Here is a 19,304-nt window from a genome sequence, read left to right as displayed (position 1 = left end):
CCTGGGGTGGAACAAATTTCCCATTGTCAGTACATATAGGTTTACACCCCCAATCTCTCTGCAGTGTCTCATGGAGAGGGAACACTCAGCTCTGTTTACTATGTTTCATCCACTGGATGAGGACATTAAGCACTCCAGATCTCTTGATGTTATTCAGGAGAAGTAAATTATGAGCTGGTACCAGTGTTCACCTATTCCCTCCCTTCATTTCCAGACTAATCTATGACATGACAAAGACAATGCAAGAGTATACTGCAATGTATCAATAACGTTATCACACAATAAATATACACATATTAGTCACCATTCAGTCATATCTAATTATGTAAAATGAGTGTAAAAGAACTTAAAAATAATGCTACTTGATTAATGACTATCATTTAACATCTCTCTGCAATATTATGTGGTGTTTAGTAATCATTCAAAAACACTCACACACACACACAGAATCAACATCCACTCGACAGAATAAGAAGGAATATTAGAAGATTACAATTTAGTGTACCGTTGCCAATGAGATAGGTGAAGACTAGGTACATGCTCTGATAGGCCTGTGATGTGAAGCGAAATTGGTCGCGTCCTTTTCAAAGGAGCTGCCCTAGCATTCATCCTAAGTGATTTAGAAAATAAGGAAAACTTGAATCTGTATGGCTAGTAGGTACTGAAACCTCACCCCTCCCAAATGTGTTGCCACTATGACATTGGCTATACTGCAAAACTTTCCTGAAAGCAATAAGGTCTATAGTCCATAGCTTAACAGACATAATAGGGAATAAGCCATAAATATAAAAATTAGCAAACAACTCTGACAACATTGGCTCCCCTCGTCCATTCTTAAAGTGTTCTACAAATTCTTCCAAACGTGTTTCTTACTGCCATTAAGAGAAGGAGTGATTAATCAAAGGGCCTAAAATCCCAACTTTCTTCTTGATTACCTAGTACATTTGCCATGTAAATGAGGGAATCTTTTAATGTCATAATCTAGATATGATAGATTCTACACTGATTTTACATTCTGTGTCTGCAGAAATCCAAGAAAATGCCTTAGCTTTACACAGCACAACATTCCAAACAGTGAAAGTGTGTTTCTGTCAACACGTCAATAAAAATATGCGCTACATGTGGCGATGCGAAAAAATGAAAATGCATACGGAGGGCAGATATTATAATATTAACTCAGCGAAGAATGGAAATATTAGAAATAGGACATTACATACTTAAAGGCAACGGCCTTGCCGCAATGGATACACCGGTTCTCGTCATATCACCGAAGTTAAGCGCTGTCGGGCGTGGCCGGATCTTGGATGGGTGACCATTCGGGCTGCCACGCGCTGTTGCCATTTTTCTGGGTGCACTCAGCCTCGTGATGCCAATTGAGGAGCTACTCGACCGAATAGTAGCGGCTCCGGTCCAAGAAAAACCATCGTAACGACCGGGAGAGCGGTGTGCTGACCCCACGTCCCTCCTATCCGCATCCTCAGCTGAGGATGACACGGCGGTCGAATGGTATCGATGGGCCACTTGTGGCTTGAAGACGGAGTGTTTTTTTTATTACATAGTTACAATTGCCTTCCAGTACATTCATATTTCGCTTTTTTGTGATACCGTAAATCACTGAAGTGAATTCGGGACTGGTTTCTTAAATGAAAAGTGGTCACTTTATTGCTCCAGTTTTGTCCCACTGGGACAACGCATAGTCTCGCTCAGTCACGAGGAAGATGAGTGCTTAACGCCCTGTCGACGACGGGGTTATTTGAAACGGCCTCACAGTAGATGGGACGTCAATCACAGACGTAAAAGTTAAAGGTCAATTACGAATGGTATAATCTCTTGAGGTTCTTGCAGATATCTTCGTATTTCTGCTCAGGTCTCAGGCCTTTTAGCGATCTGACGAGCCGTGGCTAGTGGTCCAGTTGGTGCAATGCTTACAGCGACGCGTGGGAGGGCATGCGAAGCTCAGCAAATTTGCACTCTCTATAGGAATCGTGTAGTCATGCTTGTTCAGCAGCAAATGCTCACAGGCGCGAATTGCACAAGGAACAGCGCGAGATGTGAAATGAAATCCAAAGTTTTGTCCTCTACAACCAATTACAATTCCCTTTTAAATATCATTTTAAAGGAATCCTACATAGGACAGACTGGGCAGTTAAATTTCAAATTAAATCTCCATAAATACGAGACTCGATTGGCGTTCGCTGCTACACGTTTTCTAGCACATAACGAGATTTTCTCTTCAGACAGTCTATTGTGTATACGAAAAACACCACAATACGTCTTAGTTTGGCTTCCATGTAAATTATAGGTCCACCTGTAATCTGTCAGGTGATCCATCTGATAAGCTGGTAAGAAGTAAGAGAATGTCAGTTATTAGTAGAATACAGTGACAACCTTGGGGTTGTCAGCTATGATACTTTTAACAGCAGTCCATGTGCCACTACTGCCCTGATCGGCACTTAGCCGTAAGGATCAACCCACACCCAACAGCCTGGCAATTTACGAAATCGAGAGAAAGCTTAAGCCAAGATAACTGGACTATCCGCTTCTCGAATCAAAGACGCAGCCACCGATTCCGCACTTGAGCCGTTATCTGAAACAGTTGGGACGTTATCTGCCTAATGTTCTAGTCACTTCGACCGCTGGCGTTCAAACAGAACGATAGTGATTGCTCCATCTGTTCATCGCGTTCCCGACGATCCACTAACAACAAATTAATTCTTATATATGCAGTCAATAGTAATCAACAAAAAGACGTTTTCATTAATAATGAAATATTCTGTGTTTTGTAACAAGATCTCGAATACTTAACCTTCAACTCAACTAGAAAATGAATTCTTCATGTATAGGTTTGTTATAAAAGTCCCCCTGATTGTGGTCGAAGTTTTTTTCGGGTGGCATTGATTTGTTAAAAGAATGGTCGATGTACTTCTTTACACTCTGGAAGGGTGCTCGTCCACATGTCATACACAGTCCTATTTTTCTTGGTGGTTGGCTCCTCAATTCTTTCAACCTGTGGTCGTTTGTATCTATCGAGGAAAGTTGCTATGCCAGCCGAAAGTGAAGGAATCTTCGCCCTTTCCGCTAGCTGAGGCTTCATAAGGGAAAATGCTGTCTTTCAAGAAATCCTTCTCTTTTTTTATTTACCTCATTTGCATGCAAAATTATTTGAGCATTGATTCCTGCTATATCTACTAGCGCTTACAATACGACCAATGGCCACCTTCTTGTCACCCGTGCGACGGAATACGCACATTCCAGTATGCGACTGTGTCGACTCCTCCCATTGTTGCATTTTAATGCAGAACTATCTCTGGTTTACCTGTAGCATCGTCAACAGTTCCAGAATCGTGCGTACTTGAAACTAGTAATGCTTCCTTTTTTTCAGCACGTATGAAACTAACGACATATATTTTTGGAAATCTAAGGGAGAGGAATGGACAACCCTACCTTTCTCATGCAAAAAGTCTTTTGGGATCCCGCGTTTGTTTTTTCTCAATGTCCCGATGCATGTTAGCCGCTTTTTCAATAAGGAGGTGGCTGAAGACTTGCTGATGTACCGGTTATTCATTGAAACGTTTCTTCCAGAGCCCTGAATGTGACTAACAAGCCTTGCCACACCACAGAGAGAACTGAGCGCGTCGTGTGGTCCTGTGTGGTGTCCCACAATAAGCTTCAGTGTCACTTCTGAAGAATGTTTTAGTAACTGCTAAAACAAAAATCTTTGTCCCGTATTTCGCCGGTTTGCTAGGAATATACTGAACATCAGAACAGTGACGCCGGAAAGCTTGCAACTTTTCTTCTTCTGTCACAAAATTGCCTGCATTGTAATTGTTCTTGCAGTTCACCACAAACTCATCTAAAATTTGTCGTACTGCAGCAAGTTTACCAGTTACTCTTCCTTCTTGTCTTCCTCTGGCACCGAGCGAGGTGGCGCAGTGGTTAGCACACTGGACTCGCATTCGGGAGGACGACGGTTCAATCCCACGTCCGGCCATCCTGATTAAGGTTTTCCGTGATTTCCCTAAATCGCTCCAGGCAAATGCCGTGATGGCTCCGTTGAAAGAGCACGGCCGACTTCCTTCCCCGTCCTTCCCTAATCCGATGAGACCGATGACCTCGCTGTCTGGTCTCCTTCCCCAAACGACCCATCCCTTCCTCTGGCAACATTTTTAGGCCCAGTAAATATATTTGCAACAATCTTTCTTTTCGTTTTTGTGCTCACGTTACCACATTTTTCAATTTAAATGTGTTATTCTTTCAGTAAAAATATCACGAGTTGACAGTTGCTCTTCACGGTCATCAACTGCATCGTGTTGTGGTTGGTCGGTCGGGGGGATGGGACCAAACTGCGAGGTCATCGGTCCCATCGGATTGGGGAAGGAAATTGGTTGTGCCCTTTCAAAGAAACCATCCCGGCAATTGTCTGAAATTACGGAAAACCTAAATCAGGATGACTGGACGCGGGTTTGAACCGTTGTCCTCCCGAAAGCGAGTTCACAGGGCTAACCACTGCGCCACTTTGCTCGGTAAGCGTGTTACTGTTCAGAATCTGTATCGTGGTTACTTTGTGTGATAAGTTCCACTTCTTCGTCATCATTTCCGTTGTGTGTGTGTGTGTATGTGAATTCCTAAGGGACCAAACTGCTAAGGTCATCGGTCCCCAGACTTACACACTACTGAAACCAACTTATGCTAAGAATAACACACACACCCATGCCCGAGGGAGGACTCGAACCACCGGCGGGAGGGATTTCGTTGTCTGCTGCGGTACTGACACCTGAATCCTCACTGAGTAGTCATTCAACCTCGTTGTCGGTCAGCTTTGATCTCGCCCTACGCAGAGTGATATGAACCCATTTTTTTACGAATTATATTTTGTTGTGCATAAAAAGTGACAAAATAAAACTGAAGGAGATATTACTCACATGACCGGGCGCCCGATGTACTTTGAACGATAAGATGACACACTAGCCGTTTATTTTGTATTACTGCTGCCCAATTGGACCATAACAACACAACTTATCATTCTGTTAGCTGAAACAATAATGAAGGAATAGGTACGGGCTCGCAATTGCAGAACAACAATGGAGCGGTACAAGACAATGTTATTGGGGTTGGAGCACTTCACTTCATACACTGTCGCACCCACCCAAGCGTTAACAGCCACAGCATCATATGCGGGAGGCAATGGGAAACCACCACATTATCTTTCCTTATTACATTCAGTTATCTGTTAGAAACGTCTTGATGGCTTCCTCATGGGTAAAATATTCCGGAAGTGAAGGAATCCCGCAGTTAGATATACGAGCGCGACTACTAGACAGAAGCTATCAGACAAGAATAGAGCTCTAATTAAGATGATACGTAAAAGTAGAACATTTACAGCTAAGCAGGTAGATATTTTAGAAATCAGAGAGAGTTGATGTCCAGAGCAGGAGATCTATGAAATGGCGATCATAGGACTTTTCATAATGGGTCAGAAAAGAGAAGCGCAAAGTATGGATTGTAACGAATACGAAAACTGGTAACAGAGTAGGGTACTGCCTGCGGCAAACAGAAAGGACACTGATGATGACACTGAATGGACAGCCACCATATACTGTAATATAACAACTACGCATGTCAACCAGAGATGCAGATGGCTGTGAAATATAAGAAGTGTATGATGATCTTATTCAACTCATGATAATTTAATCAAAATGCGAGACTGAAATACAGTAGCCCGTGTAGGTAAGGTACATCAGTCGTCATCAGTCCCCTAGAACTTAGAACTACTTAAACCTAACTAACCTAAGGACATCACACACATCCATGCCCGAGGCAGGATTCGAACCTGCGACCGTAGCGGTCACGCAGTTCCAGACTTAGCGCCTAGAACCGCACGGCCACACCGGCCGGCAGCTCGGTCTCAAAAAGCGAAACGAGAAGAGATGACTTAGAAGAATTCTGTGCTAGACAGGAGTTAGACGTTGCGTATACACTTTTCGAGAACCCTTTGTGAAGGAAGTACATATAGAAGATACTCAGCGATCAAATAAGACATAAGATTGACTATATATCGGTAAAGTAGAGGTTCATAAATCAATTTAACGATTGCAAGAGTTATCCACGTGCTACCGTTAATAGAGACCACAACTTAGTACTAATGAAATGCCTGTTGAAATGAAAGAAGTACCTGTGAAATTGGGATTTAAACAAGGTACTTAAACGTTCTTGGAAGAACACGTGACAAAAGAAAACAACACTTCATGGAGATACTGCTGTGGAAAACCTATGCACCTGTCTTAAAATAAATGTAAATGCAAAAGAAAAGTACTAGGACTGAAAAAGGGAGAAATAAGATAGCAATTGGTAACAGATGAGATACCACAATTAATACAGAAACGACAAAGATGTACATAAGTTATAAGTGAACAGCAGCAACGTAGTTCATTCAAGAATGAAATTACTCAGAAGTCCAGAGAGACTAAAGAAGAATAGATGGAAGAAAGCTGCCATGAGAGAGACGCAAGACGGAAACAAGATGCTGCACACGGACTAACAGTCCTTCCAGGGAGCACAGAACGAGGTGCACAGTGATTAGAGATAGAAAAGGTAATTAGGCAATGGACGTAGAAACTAAAGTGAGAAGATCGAACATTATGGGGAGAAACTATATAGTTGCCCAAAAGAAATCAGCCCAATTGAAAACGAGCAGACGGTGCAAGATGATGATAGGGTAGATTCAGTATTTATTGCTGCATATCAAGAAGCTATGCACAGCCTCCGAAGGAAAACCCAGGAGCAGGAGCGTCCAGTAGCGGTAGAGTCAACAGTTTGTGTTACTACACAGCGTTTAGTTTAGTCCAATGCCTTTTTTTCCTAAGCAAACTTCTGACAAGAAGTGAATATTAACTGAGTTTTTGTCTGACAGACTACTGTTTATTTACATTTAGAACAATGGTATTTATTTGCTGCAGCAGCTTCTGCGAAAGTGAAGTCTATATTGACAAATAGCTGTTGATCCATCTGTTGTCAGCAGAGCAATTTAATTCTGTGTCAAGAGCTTTCTGATCTCGAAATCTTAGGCTATTGTGAGAACCGTACAGATCAGATTTTAGAGCTCGTTTATTCTTATTGTTTATATTTTGTAACGCTACACTCCGGTAATTCTTTTGCGGAGGTCTGCTTGTTCTATCCTAGCTAGTCCAGACTGAAACTTACTGGCAGATTAAAACTGTGTGCCGGACCGAGGCTCGAACTAAATTGGTTCAAATGGCTCTGAGCACTATGGGACTTAACATCTATGGTCATCAGTCCCCTAGAACTTAGAACTACTTAAACCTAACTAACTTTAGGACATCACACAACACCCAGTCATCACGAGGCAGAGAAAATCCCTGACCCCGCCTGGAATCGAACCCGGGAACCCGGGAGGCTCGAACTCGGGACCTTTGTCTTTCTTTTCCTAAATCTGCCCTCTATTAGTATGCACAGTGATAAAATTGCTTCGGGAGTGCCCCTGCTTTTCCTTAAACCGAACTGGTCCTTTCCTAATTTAATTTTAGTTTTCCTTTCGATTATTCGATGAAGTACTCTCACGAACATTGTTGTTGCTCGTGATTCCGAATTGATTGTGTGGAAATTTTTATGTCAATCCACTCTTACTTTCTTCGCAAGCGTAGTGATCAACTAATGGAATATCCTAAATTACAAGGGTACTTCGGGTACCACTAACTGATCCCTCTCCTTTCCCTGTTTCATTCGTGAATGCCGCATGGGAAGAATGACTGTCTGTAAGCTTCTGTATTAGCTCTAATTTATAGAGTTTTCTCGTTGTGGTGATTTCGCGAGACGTATGTGGTAGGAAGTAATTTGTTGTCCGACTCTTCCCGGAAAGTACTCTCTCAAAATTTCGATAGTAAACCTCTCCGTGATGCAAAACGCTTCTCTTGTAACGACTACCACTGGAGATGGTTAAGCATCTCTGAAACGCTATGGCGCCGACTACGCGATCCTCTGATGAAACGCGAAAATCGCCTTGTATACCACTTCATTAGTGGATGAATTACATTTCCTTTAGATTCCTTCTATGAATCTCAGTTCTGGCATCTGCTTTTCCTACTATTTGTTTGACGTGATCATTTCACTTACGATCGCTCCGGATAAATACTCCTAAATATTTTGCGGTAGTTACTGTTTCCAGAAATTTGTCTTCAATATTGTAGTTGTACAGTAGTGGATTTCTGTTCCTGTGTATGCGCAATGTGCTACATTTATTTATCTTCACGGTCAACTGGCCGTCCCTACACCATTCATTAGTCCTCTGTACAACCTTCTGCAAATCGTTACTGTCTACTGGCGTTGCTCTCTTCTGATAGACAACTACATCATCTGGGAATTGACTTAAAGAGCTTCCGACACATTCTGGTAGATCATTCTATCAGACGTCCTTGGGGCGCTCCCGAAATTACCTTTACTTCCATCGATTTTATCCCTTTAAGAACGACGTGTTGAGTAATATCTGCAAGGGAGTTTTGAATCCAGTCGCTAATCTGGTCCGATACTCGCTAAGCTCGTATTTTTTTCACTCGTGGGCTGTGTGAGACAGTCGAGGAACACATGAACCAGAGTGCCGAAGCCTACAGAAGTCTACAGCGCTGTGGATCTCATGGGGAAGCAACATCCCTGTTTCTGGTATCTAAATTGATTTTTAAAGAGGAGGATTTCGTTCTCCAAAAGCGTCATAATACGTGAGAATGAAACATGTCCCATAATTCTGCAATAGATTGACGTCATCAATATAGTCCTACATTTACTCTGCAACTCTGCACACGACAGCGGACGTTCGCATCCGATACCACCGCAGAATCGTCTGAGACTCTGGCTTATACCTTCCATTCTGATCCATACCAGAGGACCGCGATCGATCCTGGCTACGATGCTACAGATAGCGAGATTTGCTTGCACCCCGCCTGTGATGTTAGCTGTCTTCACCATACCATCCATCCGCCTGAGGATGACCTTAGAACCCAAGGGGAGGCGTCATTTGTCCGACATGACCCTCGATTTACAGCCGGTTGCACTCACTGCGCTCGATATCCGCCGGCAAGGCCTCAACTACATCTCTGACGAGATCTCCCAGCAAACACAACAAGTGCACGCTGGTACTCTTTCCTGACCCGTGCTTGGGTAGCTCAGTTGGTAGAGCGCTTGCCCGCGAAAGGCAAAGGTCCCGAGTTCGAGTCTCGGTCCGGCACACAGTTTTAATCTGCCAGTAAGTTTCATATCAGCGCACACTCCGCTGCAGAGTGAAAAATCTCATTCTAGTCCAGACTGTTTGGTCAGTACTTTTTTATTCCATAGAGTTTTTTTTTTAGCAAAGTACAGTGTGGATAGGGTATGTGCTTGTTGTGTGGGCACACGAAGGGAAGTGGCCACTGTCCGTAAACTTTTGGAAGCTGCATAGGCGACGGTCAGCAGACTACTGGCTACTGCTCAAAGCTGCGGCGACATCGAGGCATCGGAGCCAAGACCTCCGACACCTTTGGTGCCGTTGGATCACCTGTTGGTACAGTTGTCGCTGCGACTTCCGACACGCAACTCCAGACTGGTCTGTCTTCACTCCAGAGTGAGTGGTGGACAGTGATGGGTACGCGTGTGTTTGGGCGAAAGGCAGTGGGAACAGGCCGCACCGCTGGCTCCTTAAGCCTTGGCAAGAGCTAAATTAAATGCTACCCAGTCTTGATAATACTTCTCAGCTAGCACGGAACGCCAGCTGTTGAACCAGTGGCCGATTTTCCTACCAAATTAGGACAAGTGCAGAGGACTGGTATGATCGTCATATGGAGCTCCAGCGTTAGGCAAGTAATAGAGTCCCTCAGGAAAATAGCATGTAGGTCAGGAAAGAGTACCAGCGTGCACTTGTTGTGTTTGCTGGGAGATCTCGTCAGAGATGTAGTTGAGGCCTTGCCGGCGGATATCGAGCGCAGTGAGTGCAACCGGCTGTAAATCGAGGGTCATGTCGGACAAATGACGCCTCCCCTTGGGTTCTAAGGTCATCCTCAGGCGGATGGATGGTATGGTGAAGACAGCTAACATCACAGGCGGGGTGCAAGCAAATCTCGCTATCTGTAGCATCGTAGCCAGGATCGATCGCGGTCCTCTGGTATGGATCAGAATGGAAGGTATAAGCCAGAGTCTCAGACGATTCTGCGGTGGTATCGGATGCGAACGTCCGCTGTCGTGTGCAGAGTTGCAGAGTAAATGTAGGACTATATTGATGACGTCAATCTATTGCAGAATTATGGGACATGTTTCATTCTCACGTATTATGACGCTTTTGGAGAACGAAATCCTCCTCTTTAAAAATCAATTTAGATACCAGAAACAGGGATGTTGCTTCCCCATGAGATCCACAGCGCTGTAGACTTCTGTAGGCTTCGGCACTCTGGTTCATGTGTTCCTCGACTGTCTCACACAGCCCACGAGTGAAAAAAATACGAGCTTAGCGAGTATCGGACCAGATTAGCGACTGGATTCAAAACTCCCTTGCAGATATTACTCAACACGTCGTTCTTAAAGGGATAAAATCGATGGAAGTAAAGGTAATTTCGGGAGCGCCCCAAGGACGTCTGATAGAATGATCTACCAGAATGTGTCGGAAGCTCTAAGTCAATTCCCAGATGATGTAGTTGTCTATCAGAAGAGAGCAACGCCAGTAGACAGTAACGATTTGCAGAAGGCTGTACAGAGGACTAATGAATGGTGTAGGGACGGCCAGTTGACCGTGAAGATAAATAAATGTAGCACATTGCGCATACACAGGAACAGAAATCCACTACTGTACAACTACAATATTGAAGACAAATTTCTGGAAACAGTAACTACCGCAAAATATTTAGGAGTATTTATCCGGAGCGATCGTAAGTGAAATGATCACGTCAAACAAATAGTAGGAAAAGCAGATGCCAGAACTGAGATTCATAGAAGGAATCTAAAGGAAATGTAATTCATCCACTAATGAAGTGGTATACAAGGCGATTTTCGCGTTTCATCAGAGGATCGCGTAGTCGGCGCCATAGCGTTTCAGAGATGCTTAACCATCTCCAGTGGTAGTCGTTACAAGAGAAGCGTTTTGCATCACGGAGAGGTTTACTATCGAAATTTTGAGAGAGTACTTTCCGGGAAGAGTCGGACAACAAATTACTTCCTACCACATACGTCTCGCGAAATCACCACAACGAGAAAACTCTATAAATTAGAGCTAATACAGAAGCTTACAGACAGTCATTCTTCCCATGCGGCATTCGCGAATGAAACAGGGAAAGGAGAGGGATCAGTTAGTGGTACCCGAAGTACCCTTGTAATTTAGGATATTCCATTAGATGATCACTACGCTTGCGAAGAAAGTAAGAGTGGATTGACATAAAAATTTCCACACAATCAATTCGGAATCACGAGCAACAACAATGTTCGTGAGAGTACTTCATCGAATAATCGAAAGGAAAACTAAAATTAAATTAGGAAAGGACCAGTTCGGTTTAAGGAAAAGCAGGGGCACTCCCGAAGCAATTTTATCACTGCGCATACTAACAGAGGGCAGATTTAGGAAAACAATGATCATATATTGTATTCGTAGATTTCGGGGAAGGCTTTTGATGATGTAAACGTAATTTTTTTTAAGTTTTTTTTCTTAGACAGAAAGGTACAAATGCGGAGATAGAAGGATAATCCATTCTCTTTATGGGAAATTGGTTGGTGTGGTCACCACTGCTGAAATTATACAAGATGTGTGGTACGCATAATTACCCACGGTCACAACTTATATTTTATTTACATATGGAAGAGACCATCACGAAAGCAAAAAGCTCTCTCTACGTGGGAGTTGTTTGTGACAGGCAGAAACCGACAACGATACGTTTCGCTCACGACGTAACAGTAATAATCGAAAGTGAACAGGAATTTAGTCGGTTTCTTTATTACACGGTCCAGTCACATTAATGTGACCCCCGCCTATGTTCGACTTCAACGAGCACTAACCACTCGCAGACGACAGCGGCAGTGGAGAGTACCGGGCATCTCTCCTAAAAGTCATCAGGCGCATTTTCTCTGGTGTTTCGACAGGTGTATGCAATTTAGTTTTGGAACGTGTAGCTGGTGTCAGCCCAAACAAATAATGTCCATCACACGTTTCATGCCATGCATAGCGTCGACGGAATGCTTTGGTTTGTATCCCGTTTCAAACCAAAATATTTTTAAATTGGAATTCTACGTGCCGTTTCGAAAAAGTGCTACCATATTAGTCTAGTGCAATATTCTTTTTACCGATATGTATTAGCCGGCCACTGTGGCCGAGCAGTTGTAGGCGCTTCAGTCCGGAACCGCGCTGCTGCTACGGTAGCAGGTTCGAATCCTGCCTCGGGCATGGATGTGTGTGGTATCCTTAGGTTAGTTGGGTTTAAGTAGTTCTAAGTCCAGGGGACTGGTGACCTCAGATGTTAAGTCCCATAGTGCTCAGAGCCATTTGAACCATTTTTGAATCGATATGTATTAACAGGAGCAGTAAAACACAAGGAATAACCGGTACTACAGCAGCGACTGAGCAGCACGCTGCCACATGGAGGTAGCAGGTAGCACGGGACAGGGCGATGCCGATGCTGCTGGGGTACTCGGTATTCATCGTGTATTACTGGTTCTATTAATACATATCGGTAAAAATAATATCGCACGAGACTAATTTTGGACCACTCTGTCGAATGGGCGCGTAAAATTCCACTTTAAAAATCATTTTGTTTGTGACAGGCAACAAAGGGACGCTTTCCGTCGACGCTGGGTGTCGCATGAAAGACGTGATGAGCAAAATTTGTTGGAACTGACTCCAGCTACACGTTCCAAAACCAAATTGCAAATATCTGCCGAAACACCAGAGAAAATGCGCCTGACGACTCTCAGGAGTGACACCCTGTACAAAGCGTATCGAGAGAACGCGGAAAACTGCAGTCGTCGTAATGCGGAAACGATGCGATTTATCTGACGTCCTAAAGGGCATGATCATTGGCTTTCGGGCCAAGGGTGGAGGCATTTCAGAAACAGCTAATTTTGTAAACTGTTCGCATGCTGCCGTGGTTAAAGTAAACCGTACATGGAAAAATGACGCCATATAAAGCCGGCGCCGAAGCAACTGTGGTGCAGCACAGGCCGTACATGAAAGGGGTGAACGACAGTCGCGGAGTGTGTAGGGGAGAATAGACGTGCAACTGTTGAGCGACTGACCGCCCAGATGAACCAAGGGGATACCAACAGTGTCTCCTCAACGACAGTTCAGCGATCGTTGTTGTGTATGGACCTCCGCAGCAGACGCCTGGTACATTCACCCATGTTGACTGATGTTCATCGGCGACGAAGGCTGGAATTTTCACGCCAGTATCGCAGCTATATGTCCACCTGAGTGCCGACAGGGGCCTTTCCGGATAAATCACGTTTTATGCTTCATTGGACAGACGGCTGTTGGCTTGTTCGGTGTGAAATACCTGAAAGCAAACACACTGTCAACAAGACGGAGCGTTATGGTTTGGGAATGTTTTCGTGGCATTCCCTGACTGGATCAACACAAGTATACATCTGTACTTGGGGACTATTTCCACCCCTACATACAGTTCGTTTTTCCTCGGTGCACGGCTTCTATCAGCAGGGCAATGCTCGAACAGCTCGCATTGGTGCGAGGTTCGAAGAGCACCAGGACGAATTTACCGTACTTCATTGGTCACCAAACTCCCCGGATTTAAACCCATTCGAGAATCTGTGGGACCCCCTCCATTGGGCTGTTCGTGCCATGGATCCTCAACCGAGAAACCTAGCGCAGCTGGCCATGGCATTGGACTCGGCATGGTTCCACATCACTGTCGGTACCTTCCAGAACCTCACTGACTCTCTTCCTGCACATCTTGCGCTGCAAAGGAGGCAATTCAGGCTTTTGACAGATGGTCGCATTAATGCGACTGGACAGTATAAATGGATCGATTCCTAGCTGCCGGCAGGTGTGGCCGAGCGGTTCTAGGCGCTTCAGTCTGGAACTGCGCGACCGCTACTGTCGCAGGTTCGAATCCTGCCTCGGGCACGGATGTGCGTGATGTCCTTAGGTTAGTTGGGTTTAAGTAGTTCTAAGTTCTAGGGGACCGATGACCTCAGATGTTAAGTCCCATAGTGCTCAGAGCCATTTGCACCATTTTTTTTTTTTTTTAGTCCTAGCTGATGGCTACAATACGCACACAGAAAACGAAGTAATGGTGCTCGGGAGCACAAGTCCGGATTGGGAGACGGCCGTGCCCTTTGAAACAAACCATCTTGGCAATCACATTTGTGGAGATCTGAACCACCGTCCTCGGGAATATGAGCCTTACCTTACCACGCTCGGAATGGACTAATCTAGGACGGATTGAAGACGCCCAGTAATAAGTCAAAACGAATAAAAATGCCTAACAAAGAACATAATGCATTGAAGATAGAATGGTTGAGCGTATCATGACGTGAGTCACTGATGAAGACAGTTGAAGAGATAGTAAAGGGAAAGAATAGCTGCAACAGGCGTGAATGCCTCTCTCCTGCACCCATAACAAATCTCTCTCTGCATGGTGTACCTTCAGATCAACAAGGGTTTCGGTAACACCATTCCTGAAGAAAATAGCTTGCTCTCTTCACATAGCGAATTTTGGAGCACACAGGAACAATCACTTACATCGGTAAAGTTTGTATTCATTGTTTTCCGAAAAGCTAAAAATACGCCATCTCACTAAAATGACAGCGAAAGCACTATCACACAGGCCACTCTCTCAGATATATGACTGAATGAAAATCTATGGAACCTCTAGTCGCAAATAAAAGGAAATAACTTTTACGGAGAACCTTACGACAACCTGCAAAATTCCAAGCACTAGTGTTAATTTGTAAGTATTAGGTTGGTGCATAAGTTCGTAGCGTTTTTGTTTTGCATGCTGGTATTCCCGTTGCTATGGGTTTATTTGTCGATTGCTATTTTTAATTCACTGTTAGTGTTTCTGTGTACATGTTGTCATTTTGTCATCGCGAATGAAGCTGTGGTAGCTAGAAAATGTAATGCCAAGTGGAGAAATCGGAACATTGTGACATATTCCTCAGTTTGAGTTCCATAGCGGCGGAAGCAGCCAGAAACATATGTGCCTGTATGTGGATAACGCCATTGGACAGAGCACGGTAGGAAAACGGTTTGCTCGTTTTTAGGAGGATCGTCTTGACATTAGTGACTCTCCACGTTCAGGAAGACTTTCGGGGTTTGTTGAAGGTCGTTTAAACGCATTAATCTGCAATGATCCACGTCACCGTACTCGAGAACTGAAAGATGTGATGAACTGTGATCATTCCACCATTGCGTGACATTTGCATGCGATGGGGAAGGTTCAAAAATCGGGTGTATGGATACCGCGTGCTGTAAGCCAAAATCACAAAAACCAGCAGGTGACCATTTGTCCATCTCTGCTTGCTCGTCATCACCTGGCTCATGAACAACACCGACCATTCCTATCCTGTATCGTTACTGGTAACGATAAATGGTGTCTTCATGTTAACATAAGAAAAAGAAAGGAGTGGTTGAGCCCAAACAATGCAGCGACTCCCCGCACAAAGATCTAAGTGCATCCACAACAGGTAATGTTATGCATCTGGTGGAACGGCGACGCTGTGATGTACTACGAATTGCTTCCCCGAGGTGTAACCATCACTGACATTTACTGTCAACAACTGAGACGTCTTGCAGACTCACTACAAGAACAACGACTAGGAAGACTGCGTCAAGTGAAGCTACTCCATATAAGGCCCGCCAGCAGTCTGCTACAGTGACAAAAAGCATTTCACAGCAGTTGGGTTAGGAAGTCATTCCGCATCCAACCTCTTCAGATGATCTTGCACCCTCAGATTTTCCGCTCTCTACTCAACAACCTTCAAGAAACTCCCTTTCCAGATGAAAATGCGCTCCGAAATGGCTCGACGAGTTCTTCGCCTTAAAACAACGTGATTTCTACAGTCGCGGAATCGAAAAGTACCCCAGCGTTCAATAGGAGCGAAGTAGCCTAAAAAGGAAATGTTTGTGTACAACGTCTCTTACAAAGAGAGAGCGAGAGAGAGAGAGAGAGAGAGAGAGAGAGAGAGAGAGAGAGAGAGAGAGAGAATAAGCTTAGTTTGACAAGGATAGGGAACAACAAGAACATCGACCTTTTTGCAGGAGTCATACAGATAATGGGCTTAAATGATTTAGGAAAATGGAAGACAGCAATTTGTTTTGTTCATTCTTTCGAATAGAGAAGTACAGTTTGCAACATTTTCAATACAGATACTGTATAATGTAACATTTAGTTTAGACACTAAGAAAGAAGGGGGCTCATTAGTTGCTTAAAATATACATTACTAAAGACATGGCACTTTGATAAGTGAAAGATATCGCGAAGGATTATCTTTTTCGCTTACACCGCAGATAACAGTAACATATGAAAGCGAAAATGATTACAGAACTGATTACATTAGAGAACAGAGAAACGCTGTCCTGTATTACACTTTTTTTTCCTAATCTGCTGCAGAAACTGTAAAAACCCAAAAATATCGAGATAGCTAAGGGCGAAAGATGTGAGTGGGCTAAGCGCTTATCATCTATCTACACTGGTGTCCAGCATTAACGCAACAAACGGAAATTTTATAACGCTGCGTTTATTTTGCCACAAAACAGTATGAACAGGTGATAGTAAAGTAGAAACAATGTAATGAACGCAGAACGTAAACAACTGCAACATGCATAACGGTAAACAAAAAATGTTCTTCTTTTCTTCCAACTTAACTGATTTGCATACACGTTCTGACACCTAGTTACTGTGCACGGTGTGGGGTGTGACCACCTCTGCTAACAATACAGGCCTGACAACGAAAGGGGAAACGTCTTGGAGAATGGTTGGTGAATGCTGACGTGATGCAGCCCGTCTCCCTGGTGCATACCAGACACACTCTATGGGATTCAAATCTGGACAACGAGCAGGCCACGCCATGTATACAGTATCTTCCGTTTCCAAGAAACGTCAACCACCCGTGCTCAAGCATCATCGTCCATCAGAACAAAGTCTGGTCGCACAGTACCTCGCAACAACAGCACATGAGACCCCAAGAACTCGTCACGATATCTGACAGCAATTAAACCTTGCCGATTCAACCATAAAATTTTATGAAGAGGACTGTCCAAGTGGTATGTTGACGACTCCACCCGAAGACGGGTCGCAGGTACACATACAGCAGATCCCCGACAATAAAGGCCACTCTGCCGAATCCTTTTGTACGCAGTCCACGTCCAGTGGATGCTGCGAGACCAGATGCCAGTTGCCGTGCCGTACTAAGGCTGTATCATCGCGCCCTTATAGCCAAATAACAGTCCTCTCTTTTTGGTGTCACACGTGGTCGCTCCTGTACTGGTCTTCGGGAAACAGTTTCGGTCTCTATAAACTGTCGCCACATCTGAGAAATAACAGAACGATTCACATTAAGCCATCGGGCCATATCAGTTCGCGAATTTCCTGCTTCCATTCTTCCTATAGCCCTCCACCGCAGAGAGTCTGGTAGGCGTCTTCTGTGTGCCAGACTGCACCGTATGTGACTGTGTACACAGCGATTGTGGATGTGAGACTATCCGGCAAACAATACCCCGTTTGATAGGTGCCCTGGTTTCATCGTTCGCGTGGTTGTTCGTTAACCGAAATGCCATCTTTCCTGCTATACACGATCGTACGGACATCTAATGACAGTTTGTATGATTATGTCGTGAATTAGGGACAGGACGAGGAAACAGCGGTTTGTTGCTTTGATTTTGGACACCAGTGTAGATTCACTGCCGTATTTAGTTGAAACACCGGAATATTATGATTAATACATTAATATTCACTGCTGGTAAGCCTTTTATTTCCTAACAGTCTCTTTTTCGTCAGTGAAATGGGGAACATGAGAGGGGAAAAACAATTTCAAGACGCGAAAATTGGATTTACGATCAGGAAAGTACGAACACAGACTGCCACCACTTCACGATAACAAATGAGTTTCCATAAAGTAGTTTCGTGACTGCTGAATGAACTCGTCTTCCCTTGAATTCTGACGACCAGTGAACAATGAGTCTTTTCTCAAATGTCATGTTTACTTGCAACGGAGCATGCTGAATCACTTGCAGTGAGCGATATTCTGATGCAGGAGTTTGATTACAAATTCAGTGCAACGTCCACTGTTTGCAATCTGAGAGATGTCTGTTTTAAGTAATCCATTCTTAACAGTATAACTAAGTAAGCGCCGCATGAATAAATCAAAGTGCTCGCTTCCGAAGACCAAACAAGTAATTTCTTAGAAGCAAGCGCAGTATAAGTTTTTTGCATAGATTTCTTTGAAACTTTTGAGTAATTTCATTAGATGATGTTGTGACGAAACGATGAGAAACAAATACAAACTAAGGAGAAGACTATTCTTAAAATTTGACTTTAAATGACATTTCAACCTCTTCATATTGCCAAACTGTTCATTAATATGAATCGGGTTGACCTTGTAATTTGCAAATGCTCAACAATTTAAAGTTTTATATATTCTTCATTTCTTCTGGAATGAAGGAGGAAGAAGAATGAGAAGAAGAAATAAACATTATTCGTTTATAAAAATGAAGACAATTGAGACGGTTGCCCTCTTAAGCAAGCTAGACTGTCAAATTATTACAATAAGAGTGATTTACACAAAGAATTATACCTTTAAGAAACAATTCACAGTTTGTGGATAAAGTAATTTGAGGGCGCAAGTACGAAACAACGGTATTGGGTTTGCCTTTGGGAAGACGAGTCGTTCAAAAGCGGTTATACCATCCATTCGACGGAGCCAAATACTGCAATCGACAAAACAGACCTGGAAGTTGCTCACTGTTTCATCCGATTTTAGTCCAATAACGCCTGCCAAATCACGTCTCAACAATCAGCAAAACAATATAAAACTAACTAGAAGCGGGCTTCCCGCACCAAAGCTACAACCAGATTGCAGCATCTGTAAGAAAATATTTGGGCACCTAGGATTATCTAACGGCGATGGTATAAGGTAATTCAAGTGACAGATCCAGAAAATATAGATAATACAAACTATGAGGAGCAAAAAATGGTTTCTCCTGTCTCCTCGTAGAGCGATAGCTGTGTAGAGCCGACGGGGAGGAATCTTTGGCAGAAGAAACCTTTCTGACACTCGTGTGAAATGATACTGGGAAACCATATAAACCGTAAGTCAGCACGTTGATTTGAACT

At 43.7% G+C, this 19,304-nt stretch overlaps 1 protein-coding gene and 1 non-coding gene across 2 annotated transcripts in view; one reads left to right on the top strand and one right to left on the bottom strand.

Annotated features, from left to right (window-relative positions):
* LOC124722145 (kelch-like ECH-associated protein 1B) overlaps window positions 1–19,304 on the bottom strand; it is a 119,332-nt gene that overhangs the window by 30,119 nt on the left and 69,909 nt on the right. The window lies entirely within an intron of this gene.
* On the top strand, window positions 9,162–9,236 carry Trnas-cga. Its single transcript has one exon. It is a non-coding gene; the product is annotated as a tRNA-Ser (tRNA).

Source organism: Schistocerca piceifrons, chromosome X (genome assembly GCF_021461385.2).
Source record: "Schistocerca piceifrons isolate TAMUIC-IGC-003096 chromosome X, iqSchPice1.1, whole genome shotgun sequence".
In the NCBI taxonomy this organism is placed as follows: domain Eukaryota; kingdom Metazoa; phylum Arthropoda; class Insecta; order Orthoptera; family Acrididae; genus Schistocerca; species Schistocerca piceifrons.
This window is presented reverse-complemented; position numbering and strand designations above follow the sequence as displayed.